The sequence below is a fragment of the Aulonocara sp. 'chitande type north' Nkhata Bay genome, linkage group LG16, assembly GCF_057382095.1.
Source record: "Aulonocara sp. 'chitande type north' Nkhata Bay isolate Kocher_YH1m ecotype deep benthic linkage group LG16, A_spYH_male_GT1.1, whole genome shotgun sequence".
NCBI classification, from domain to species: domain Eukaryota; kingdom Metazoa; phylum Chordata; class Actinopteri; order Cichliformes; family Cichlidae; genus Aulonocara; species Aulonocara sp. 'chitande type north' Nkhata Bay.
In genome coordinates this window covers 26,932,314-26,944,415 of record NC_141359.1, presented here as the reverse complement: position 1 = coordinate 26,944,415, position 12,102 = coordinate 26,932,314, and the positions used below count along the sequence as shown (strand labels likewise).

General features: G+C 41.5%; 1 protein-coding gene across 3 annotated transcripts in view; it reads left to right on the top strand.

Annotated features, from left to right (window-relative positions):
* The first annotated feature begins 632 nt into the window (after positions 1-632).
* The window catches only part of map3k13 (mitogen-activated protein kinase kinase kinase 13), a 37,518-nt gene continuing 26,048 nt past the window's right edge, over positions 633-12,102 (top strand). For 2 of the 3 annotated variants that reach the window (XM_086266163.1, XM_086266158.1), the window contains exon 1: positions 633-715. The gene's annotated coding sequence lies outside the window, so the exon portion shown is untranslated. The remainder of the gene's footprint in view (positions 716-12,102) is intronic. The other variant, XM_086266162.1, reaches the window with a different exon arrangement.

Genomic DNA, 12,102 nt, shown 5'->3' with positions numbered 1-12,102 from the left:
ATGAGCCTGTGATACCTTTAACCATTTTGTGTTCATTGTAGATTACACTCATTTTATTATTATTCTTTATGAAGGTCCTGTAGCACAGTTATATCTCTTGCAGAATCATTAAAGTGTCTATCAAGAATAAAAAGCAACTAAATTAAACAAACAGAACGATAAGCATAGAAAAATAAATACATAAATAAAGCCAGTACTATACCTTGATCAAAATATTCTGATCAGGGTAGACCTTGATAAGAATATGCACGTTACATAAATTTGTATTTTTGTATGTGAAAATTAAAATTGTATTATTTTGTGTGCCAAACTGCAAATGTACAGCACAGAATTAAAGCATTATGACAGTTCAGTTATCAAGATAATCACAGATGGATCAATAATCTATCTAGAAAGAAACTTAGAAAGAAATTCACATGTAACATGAATCAGCTTGTGGTCTTCCGCTATGATGTAATTACAAAGCAGAACTTTTAAAAATGTATTCATATATTTTACCTTCAGTGCTATTAGAAACTCACGTTCCTGTGCTGTCACGCACTACATAGACGATCTTTGACCACGTGAACAGCTTTACAGGTGCACGGGTTATAGAGGCTCCGGAAGTGACGTGTGACGCTCACAAGACTAGACCGTACCATTCTGTGTGGACAGTAAATAGATGGACCCGGAGACGACAGGCGGACCTGTGTGAGGGACGGAGAAGCGCCGAAGGGTAAGAAACCGGGTTGTGTGTGGGACATTTACCGAGAGGAGGTTAATGTGTGAAGAGGGTGAAGAGAAACGCTCCGGTCTGTTGGTTTGTTGGTGGGGTGATGAGGCTGTAATGTGCCGACCGGGGCAGCTGTCACTGAACTGCTGTCTAACGCGACGACTGGTCCTGAAAGTGTTTATGAATGAAATCAAAGCCACAAATCGGCTCCCGGTCCTCAGCAGCTTTACCACCTTCACCTGTGGCTTCCTCACAGACGTGGTTTTAAGCGACGGGAGTCACACGGCAGGTATAGGTGAGGTTAGTGCTCTTATTCGCCGTCATTATGTAACCAAGTGCACAATCTCGTTAAATAGCGAGCTACAGAGAGCCTGTGTTTGACCCAGGAGAGGGAGGAAATTACAGGCTGCTGAGGAGAGGAGGTGAAATTATAGAGGCTGGTGAAGAAATGTTTGTTATTGAGTTCTCAGACTGAAGTTTTGTTTAGTTTAGTTTTTTTTTTTTTTTTTGACTACGTGGCTAAAGAGAGAAACAGATACAGGATGGGACAGGTTGGTGCTTATTTACTTTGAATATCATTTATTTTAAATTGTCATCTGTACACCACTAATTCCTCCCAGCCCTAATAATTATTTTTTACATATTCAATGAAAGTTAAATGAGCTTGTGGTTTGTTAATAATGTGATGGGAAATATGTGTAGCTGGTTTTGTTGGTCCTCACTAGAGTTAAGCCTTCTGAGCATAGGGAGAATTGCAAGTCATGCTAATAAAAAAAAAAGGGGATAAATGTCTTACAGCGGTTGATAGTAGCTGGTTAGGTAGGCCTTAATGCTTTGTGGCATAGATTCAAAAAGCTGCTGGAAACATTCCTCTCAGATACTGGTCATATTGCTACTGCAGATTAATGGGCTTCAGAGGTGCTCTATTATATTGACACTGAGATATATTTGAGTACAGTGAACTGGTTTGTGACACGGTGTGTTATTTTGGTGGAAGCAGCCATCAGAAGATGAGTGCACTGTGGTCATAAAGGGACGGACATAGTCAGCCACAATACTCAGGTAGACTGTGGTGTTTAAGTGAGGCTCTTCTGGTACTAAAAAGGTACGAACTGTGGTGAGTGTGGTAAATCCCACACACCCTTATACCACCACCGGCCTGAACCACTGATACGAGATGCTCGCTGAGTGGCAACTGGTGTGGTCTTCTGGTGCTGTAGCCCAGCTACTTAAAGGTGTTGTGCATTCAGAGATGCTCTTCTGCATACTTTGGTTGTAACAAGTGGCTGTTTTAGTTACTGTTACCTTCCTCTCACCTCAGAGCTACCGGTTTATTCTCCTCTGATATCAGTGAGACATTTTCACCCAGAGATCTGCTGCTCACTTTGCAACCCTAGAGATGGTGTTGTGGGAAAATCCCAGGAAATCAGCAGCTTCTGAAATACAACAACACCAACAACCTATGTCATGTTAAGAGTCACTAAAATCCTCTTTCTTCCCCATTCTTATGCTCACTTTGAACTTCAGCAGAAATCAATGAAAGGTGAATGGCTGAAGTGAACTGCTGTATAACGTGATTGTAGTTCATCAGTGATCTTTGTGTTGGTGCATGTCAGCCAGTTGGCAAGATGAAGGTTAACTAAAAAAATGCTGGATTTATTTATTTACTTTTAAAACTTTATCCATGAGTAGAGCCTAAAGACAACCTTAGATCTCAATCAACTCACTTTAGTTTCTCCATAAAATTGGTTTAAGTGAAAAAAATGTTAACCAAAGTGCCTCACAGGCGTGCCCCTTAGCAGCTGTGGACACTGTTTGGATGTGTATTTGTCAGTAATTAATCGCCTCCCTCGTCAGCGCCTGTGTTGCCTAAAACTGAATCGGGACCAATCTGTGCCTAATAAACTGGCAGCGTGTGACTGAGTTTTAGATGGTGTGGACCTCTTACCCTGCACGCTCGCTCCATGAGCAGCGCAGCGGGAGCCATCTGACACAAATCAGCCGCCATCATTCATGTGTCTTTCATGATGTCACAACAGCGTTTGGGTTCTTCATTTGTGCCAACACGCTTTGACAGTCAGTCGGCGGCACAAGGCGTCGCACATGTGAGCCACGGCTGCTGTGGGCTGTCAGCAGCAGCAGCATTGTGTTCCACCCTCATTGTGCTGAGAGGGATGTTTCCAGTAAGTGCCCACATGTGTCACTAATGGCTTTGCCTCCCTTGTTACTGCTGCCTGTCTGTGGTGCAGTTACAGGTCACACTCGACACTAATCAGCCAAATGTGGTCTCCCCCCAGGTGACTCCGAGCTGGAGACTGCACCTCTCAGGTGGTGTTACAGTGTCACATCTATACATGTGGGGCCAATCTACCATTTGAAGCTATTGTAGTATATTTTTTATGACATTGAAACTGCCACTAACAAGCACCGGGTTGTTTTTCATTTCAACAAAGTGCACTCGCATAGGTGTGACGTGTAATTTCCTGAAAGACTTCCTGGAATTTTCACCTGTCTTGCAAGCTGTTGGTGGAACTGTTGTTTAAAGGGCTGTATGCAGAACAGATTAGCTGACTGATTAGTGAACTGACAGAAAATTAATATGCAGAAATTTTGCCTTCTGGCTTTATTCCTCTCTAATATGAAAAATAGAATCATCAATCAACTTTTTATGAAAAGAAGTGAGATTCTAACACACAGCTTTTTTTATTGTTTGTATAAAAAAAAAACCCCAAAAGACCCAAACAAACAAAAACAAAACACATTAGGGAGCTATGTGATGTGCTACGTACAGCTAGTCCACCAACTGTTTATAAATCCACACCTGAAAGTTGTCCCAGGACATATTTTTTTTGTAATTGGGATGTTTTTCCACAGCAAAAACACTGAATTCCTCCTTTATTATCTCTGAGATCAGGAATTGGCAGTTACTTTTTTCCCAAGGGGCCACATGAGAAACTGGGACTGTTGTGGGTGTTAGCAGCTCATTGGTGTGAACCTCCACATCAGTCCCAGTTTCTCATGTGGCACCTTGGGAAAAATTAACTGCCCGCCCCTGCTTTACATCAGGAAGGAGGTTCTGCAGCATCCGGTCCCGTACCAGCAGACTGAGAGACAGCTTTTTCCATCAGGCCATCAGACTGCTGAACACGTCATAGACACCTCAGCTTCACTACTAGAACTTCAACATTATGCACTCCACACTGTATATAAATGCCACTTGTTTTGCACATATTCAACTCTGTATATTTTATATATTTTATTATTATTATTATTATTATTATTTTATTTTATTTTTTTACTATTTAATTTGTAAAAATGTGTATACACACACACACACACACACACACACACACACACACACACACACACACACGTAGGAAAATATTTAGTATACACATCTAGAAATGCATACACTATTATATATTGTACATATATTTATTAGTTTCAGGTTGGCCATTCTTGTATTTTGCTCGTTTGTGTTGTTGTGTTTGCACATCTCTGTTGCTTGTGGGGCTCGCACACAAGAATTTCACTCGCATGTGCTGTGCCAGTGTGCCTGCACATGTGATGTGACAATAAAAAGTGATTTGATTACATGGCTCGACCTTTAAATCCTGTCTTCTTAAAGACATCGGTCTCCACGGTTACAGTGTTGCATTACAACAGCGCGTTTGTTTCTAGAGTACCTGCGCATCTGAGCTATTGAGTCCCGAGTGGAGTGGAGCGGAGCGTCAGCAGAGCATAATAAGGTCCCGATGCTGGCGCAGAGACAGGAAGCTGCATTTATGTAATTGACATGTGTAGCAGCAGCAGCAGCAGCGACGCAGCCTTGCAGCTGGTCTGAGCTCACTAATCCCAGCCCTGGAGACTCGCTTTGCTTGTTTGGGTCACATTTATATAGCAGCAGCTTCGGTGTCTTATCGGGCTTAATAAATAAGCTCATTGTTGTGTTTCGTAAGATGTAGCATTTAAAGTATTTTTTTAAAATTTCTTGTCAGCAGTGTGCTACCCCCAGTTATGAACGGTTATATACGTCTGGTGCAATTCCCAACATTGGAAAGGGTTAAATGTCTAAAGAAACTCGTCTGTCTTCATAAAAACTACATATTTAGTCATTTTTGAGTTGTATGTAAGGCTGTGCACCAAAGAAGGAGAAAAGGATTTATATTGATTGGCCAGGCCGAGATATCAAGCTGGAAAGGATGTGCAGCAGATCAGGGTGATTAAGGATGGAGATGGTAATGGACTAACGAGTGAGGAGAGTGTGCTGAGAAGATAGAAGGATGACTTTAAGGAGCTGATAAGTGAATAAAATGAGAGCAAAAGAAGGGTGGGTGGAGGGACCTTGGTGGAAGTGCAGAGGATTAGTAAGGAGGAAGTCAATGTGCCTGTGAAAAGGATGAAAAGTGGTTGGTCCACATTACATACCTATCACCTGAGATGTCTGGGAGACAAGGCAGTAGAACTTTTGACCATGTTGATCCTGGAGAGTGAGAGGATGCTTGAGGAATGGAGAAGTGTAATGGTAACAATTTTCAAGAACAAGGTGATGTGCAGGGCTGTAGTAATGACAGAGGGATAAAGCTGATGAGCCCCATGTGGTTACAAATTGTGTCATGGGGGGGAGACACAAAGTTGCTCCATTCTGCAGAAAAAAGTGCTTTTACTCAGGGAAGAGTAAAAGCATTGCCCTGAGTGGAGAACAGTGGACAACAGCTAAGTGCAGATTAAGTAACACCTGCTTGGAAGCTTTAATTGCATTGTAACAGTATCCTGACAAGTCAGATATCTTAACTTCCCCTGTCTCTCACCTGCTTTGCTCAATGTGTCTGCTCTGCTCTGTAGCATTCTTCATCATAATGCAGTGAAACGGAGCAGAGGAGAAACACTACAAATGTGCGGAAGTCACCATATAACAGTGGAGCTGAAATGAAGTGAGGGGGGGAAAAAGCACAGAAAATTACACTTTTGATGCTCCTTGATGCTACTTGATTCCCACTAGAGACAAGGTCTTTGGTTTCACTTTGTAAACTCCAGAGAAGACGTCCAGACTTGTTTTGCTTTTGAGGTCTTGGTTCCTTTTGATAGCAGTAGACTGTTAGAGCTCAGTCCTCCACTGTGGTCCTTCATCATCATCATTTTTGTCACTATTTTTCCTATTTATTTATCTTCTATTTGTATTGTTTTCTAATATTTCTCTAATTCACCTTTTCTTCCTGTCCCTTGTGCTGCTGTAACGAGTGAATTTCCCAGAGTGTGGGATTAAACACAGTTTATGTCCTAATCTCTCAAATTTGTATTAAAAATATGATTTGTCGTGGGTTTGATTAGGTAACATGACAGAAAGCCTAACAGCTGTTAAAAATAGCCCTCACATTGCAGGCAGCGCAGCCATTGAAGAGCAGTTGAGTGGAAAAGCCAAACAGCAAATGTTGGGCTAAAAGAGGGATATGAAGATGAATGTGTTACCGCCACCCCGTCACTCTCTTTCCCCACTCTTTCTGTATCCACTTACTCGCTCGCCCACCCTCAGGCCCTCTCCTCCTTTCCTTGCTTTCCTTCCTTTCTTTCTGAGTGACATTTCGGTAATAATAATGTCTGCACTCCACAGGCCCTGCCTCCATCCCATCCTTGGCCTGCTGTGCGCACACGCAGAGCGGGCACGCCTTACATCTATATCAGACTGTTAAATGCCAATAATGACGACTCGGCGTGGTTAAGGAAGTAATCATCTTCCATCTCCTGGGCTCGTCTGTCCCCGTTGGCATTAATGGAGTTATCGTTTGCCAAAGAGTTTATCTGACACACTCGCAGACGCCCTGCTGGTCAGCGTGTGTGAGGACTGGGATTTTATTAAGAAGTGGGTTAAGCCCTTTATATTTGGGCAAGGGTATTACAGTTGTGTGACCGTGAGGTTGGGGTGGGGGTAGATTAACGCAGCATTGCTGAACCCCAAGTGTGTCCAGACTCTGCTGCTAAAATTATGAAGAAATATGAAGTCAAGAAAACAGGTGCATTTGTCAGCTCTGTTTAAGTTTGAGACTTATTTAGAGGAGAACTGTTTTACAGAGTTCGATAAAAAGGCAGTCAGCACGACGTTTAATATCTGCACAGCCATCTTCGGTATATCCGTTGGTTTGTGTTCATGCATATAGGGCTGTGTTCATGCTAAAAGTGCACTGCTTTAAATGCACATCTCTCTTGTGATATGTGTGCTAGCTGAGCTTCTATAATTACCACAGCCTGCAGCGCCTCATGGGGAGCATATTAACACACACGAGTGGAGGAGCAAGAACCAGAGCACATGCACAAGTCATACAGGCCGAGTGCGTTCGAGCACCTCCGACTGCTGATGTGTGCAACTTTAGAATAATGTATGAATAACAGCGATGCACAGCTACCCACGGATTACGTAACGCTCACTCAATGCAACAGGAATAATTCCTCAAAATTGGTCGCAAAGTGCAAGTGTGCAGCAAACTCCACGTGAAGAACATTTCCACTAAATGATGACAAATGAGGCAAATTAGATGTTGAAAAATATTTATATTGATTTTAGAAAACAATGGATGTGTTTTTTCTTTCTTTAACTTGAACAGTGATGCATTGAATTAGCTGATAATCACCAAAATAATCAGCTGCACAGGGTTTGGGTCGCCATTGATGAAGAGTTGGACTAAACTGGGATGTCCTACTGATGGTGAATGGCAGAAAAATAATTTATTATTCATTTGATTTATTATGTGGTTGATTTTAAATGCTTTTAAATGGAATATTTTTAGGTTTTAGGTGGAGATGGAACAATACCTGAGCCTTACCCTTAGCTTTATTGACTGATATCTGCCTACTGCCAAACAAGTTGGTATTTACCTATAGGAGTAGTCGATGTTTTTGCTGTTTTTTGATTAGAAAACAATAAATAATTTAAAACGGTAAATAGCCTTTGGGCCCTAATTGCCAAGGTGTGAGAATTTTTTTCTAAAGAACAGAAATTGCGTATTTTGAAATAACAGGGCCGTGGTGGACTAAACATTGGTGCAGTCCTACTTTTACACTGTCAGTCTATCAGATTAATTAATCTGAAACTATATAATTGATTAAGTTGTGTTCAGGGCTGAAACCAAACGTCTGTGATAAATCAGGGTGCTTGGAAACATTTTACAGACTGGCAGTAGGCCATAAAGTCTCAAGATTATATCACAGGATTCCAGCGAAATTTGCGCTAATGATATTTTTGACGATACAGAAGAAAAAAACTGAAGGCTTTATCAGTGTTTGCAGCTCGCAGGCAGCAACGTGTTAGTTCAACCAAAATGAAGAGCTTTTTCCATCCTCCTTTTCCAGTGAGCGTCTGTCACTGATCACCTAATTCAAAGTGTGAATCCGTTGCCATAAGGTGTCAGCAGCAGTGTTAGAGCTCAATATTAATAATGCAGTGTATGCACAAAAGCATCTTAGGCAGTGTTTTCACATGAAATTTTAGCTAAAAGTACAGCGTGGCTGCTTAACCCTTTAGTTTAACAGAAAAGTAATTTAACCATGTAACTCTTCAGCAGCCTGCGCACATAATAAAATTCTACAAAAACAATTAAATGCGACTCCACACGCGGTCTCGCTTTACCGCTGATGCATTTATTACATTGTAATGTTTAATAAATGCATCAGGTGACCATCATCTGGTTGTAATGTCATAGATTAAATGTATTAGTGGTAAACAAGAGTGCAGGAATGTGGAATTTTCTCCCTTGCACTTTATTTCACATTCAGATGTGAATGTAACTTATATATATATATATATGCAGTATATTTTGCACGGGTACTTTATGATGTCCGTGCTTTGCCCTTAAGTCTCCTCTTGCCTTTGCACAGCTGTGACCTCACTTCTTTTCTCTAACCTCTCACCCCACCAAGCAGCAGCAGCAGCATCCTCTCCCAGCTGCACAGCTGTAATCTCAGACCACCACTGTCTGCCACCGACTGTAACCCTGCACTCTTTCCTCTTTTATATTCCTTCTAGGGAAGTGGGGTCTGAATGAACACAACATTGCTTCTTTGTGCGTCCCACTTCTGAAATTCTCTTTAAGTGAAATAATTAGAGGCAAGAAGGCTGGAAAACCTTCAAAAAGTTATGTTATCTAAGACTGGCTGCCGTGTTTGGTATTATGGCTTTGCACGCAATCCCACAAATCACGCTCGGGATTACCAGGTGCACGCTGTTGGGAGGGGAGGATGTGCTGCTACTCATCATCATGATAAAGAGGGGAGGGGGCTAGCATAGATGGATTGTCAGCAGAATCCTGCGGGTGTGTTGAACGCTCATTGTTATGTAATTTCCACTCGGCACGGATTGGTCAAGCTGTGGGCTGTTGGTGGGCTGAGGATGTTAATCTCACAAGCATTATCTGCCTCCCAGAAGCAGAGGCTGTTGTGGGCAGGATTCACTCATCCTCACTCACGCAGGCTTTGTAAATTTGACCAATCAGCATGGCCGGCTTGTTTCCTGTCATCCATCTTGGCCAAACAGGTTTGACCATGAATTGGGCTTCACTCAGAGCAGATCCTTTTTTTTTTTACAAGTCTTTTCTTTGATTCATCGGACATCCTCAGCACATTGAGCTGACCCTGGGCCACAAATTATGGGATTCGTAACCCCACCAAAAAAAGAATTTGGTGAAAGTGTTAACACTGCTTTTTAATAACAAACTTTCACACTACACAATCAGGCAGTTAAAGTCGTTTTGTTAACAATCCATACAGTGCGAAAGCATGATTGACGCCAAATTCCAGTCTGTTTGACCAGAGAGATCAGTCGCATCGGCGTGCCTGGACCCACTTCAGCAAACTGAAGAGGGGAGCTGGGATGTGGTGTAGCCGGACTCGGGCATGCCTGTGAAAATCATTGTGTTAATTAACAAATCAAAAAGGCACATGAGAGGGTGAAACACAATTAAAGCACAAAATGCATAAAATCATGAACCTCACTGTGCCCTGTGAGAGCAGCTTTCAACAGCTTCTATAAATGAGAATGTGAGTGCAGGATCATGGTACAAAGCAACCATGGGTAGTGTGAGTATACAATATAACTGAGTTACTACAAGAACTGGTGGAAAAAATGATTTAAAATGTTAGTTTGGGGGTTACTCTTTTTTCTCTCATTCCTTTAAACCCCCCCCCCCCCCAAAAAAAACAACAACCTCCAAATACTTAAAAATCTGCTTTTTAATCTGATTATTCCTAAACTGTGTTTTTGCAAAAGCTTGGGTCAGTGTCGGGCGAATCGGGTCATGCAGAGCTAATTATCCACCTCAGATGCGCTCCCACTCCTGTTTGGCTTTGACGTCTGATGCTCGCTCGCTGAGATTTCACTGGACAGATAGCTCATACGGCTGCAGTCAGACACAGTTTACGCTCGGGAAGTTTGGAGGTTAAACACATTTGTATTCTCACATGCAGCTACAACGGGTAATGTTGAAAGGCTCAGGGTGCTGGTTCATGTGTGAAAACAGCTTTACTGTTACTCCACTGAGCTAATGATACCTGGAGCTACCTTGTATCACATATCTTTATTGATTTTTGTTCATAATGCATCACTTTGCTAATATGCTTTGAACGCGTCCTTCAGGTCTCCTGCAGTTTTACTGAAAATATAATGCTTGCATGCTCACCTACCCACAGGTGTAAATACTCTATACACAACTGTATATGTATAAAGTCAGTTGGTAACCAATCTCATGTCTCTCGTGTCAAATTTAAGCTAAATTGAACCCCCAGTATTTGTTTGTTTATGCAAACCCATTCATCCCTCATCAGTCCAAACGCTGATATTCATGGCTTCATGTTATGTCCTCAGTATTAATGACAGCTCTGTTTAGGGTGAAGTCTACTTTTGTGGCTGAAACAAATATAAATTCCTGCTCAAGCTAAGTCTTTTTAAATATAAAGTTAAATATGTCTAGAGATGCGTACACAAGACTGAAGAAGAGGATAAATGTTTAAAGACTTCCCAAATAATAATAATAAAAAGTGTTCATGAAAGGAAATGATGTAATCCTTGATAAAGAGAAGTACATAAAGATTTTCTCTTTCATCTGCCGGGGAGCTGAACAATGCTTTTGTTCACCCTGCTTTTATGACAGGTGGTTGTTTGCTTAAGTGTGGAGGTTTTTGTGGCGATAGCGATGGGTTGCATTATTTTCTTTCCATGCACAGTAAGTAAATATGCTGAACTTTGATGGAAGTGTTTGTCTGTAATCATAGCTGTGTGTGCGTGTCTGCGCTGGCAGGTTGAAAGGTAAACCGCTGTAAGCTTATGTGCGCGATGCTGCTTTTTCTCTTATTAATGTGGAGGACACAGGAGCTGTCAGTGCTGCTGTTCCCCTGCTGGTGAAATAGTAATGAGTGTGCATAACAGAGGTGAGCCAGTGTGGTTTACAGCTCCGTCGCACTCGGAGGCAAAGCCAGGACACACATGGAGCGCCGACCGGCTCCTCGTGTGTGCCGGTGATGGAGGCGGAGCAGGAGGCAGCTGCAACCGCTGGAATGAGGTTAACTGAGAAACGGAGGTCAGACTCTGTGAATTTATTTGCTTTGGAAATTTTGAAGAGGTTGTCTAAGTATTCAAAACGTCTATAAACTGAGGAAGAAAGAAACTGGACAGATTGTTATCATTTACTGTTCTCGCTGTGCAATCAGCGGAGGGAACATACAAAAATCTGAGGGATGGGAAAATGAGTTGTTTTTAGTTTAGATGCATTTAAAACCTTTACCTAGCTTGAAAATTTGGGTTATTGTTAATTAAGGTTAGATATCCCAAAATTTTAACTTGCGTACTTGTTTTGACTCCAGAACGGCAAAAAGAAAAATAAATGAAAAATTCTGTGGTAGGAATAATCTTCCATAGATCTGAACATTTACATTTTGGACCTGATAAGTAGAAGAACTAAGAATCATCTTTGAATAGAAAGTAAATGTCGTTAAGAAAGTATGTCCTCATATGGTGCAGTGAGTTTATTTTACAGCTTGACATGATAGTCACTATTGTTTACCAAGGTATGAAACACTGTACTAAACTGAATCAAGTAATAGGCCGCAGGATGTGAGGAGGTTGTAGTAAATATTGAATACAACTTGAGTACAAAACCCCAAATATTCTCTAGTTACGTCTTTGATTTTTGTTTGTTTTTGTCCTTCTTTATTTCTTCCATTTGATATCCTGTACTCTGAAAGATTTCATGATCTTGTTTTAGATTTCCTTAACTAGGGGCTTCACTGATATGATAAAAGTTATCATAAAAGTCAATAAACGATAACCCACTTATGCATTTTAAACAGTTTTTGCTGTGGTTTTTGGTGGCGATCAATCAAGGCTAGACACCACAGATCTGATCATT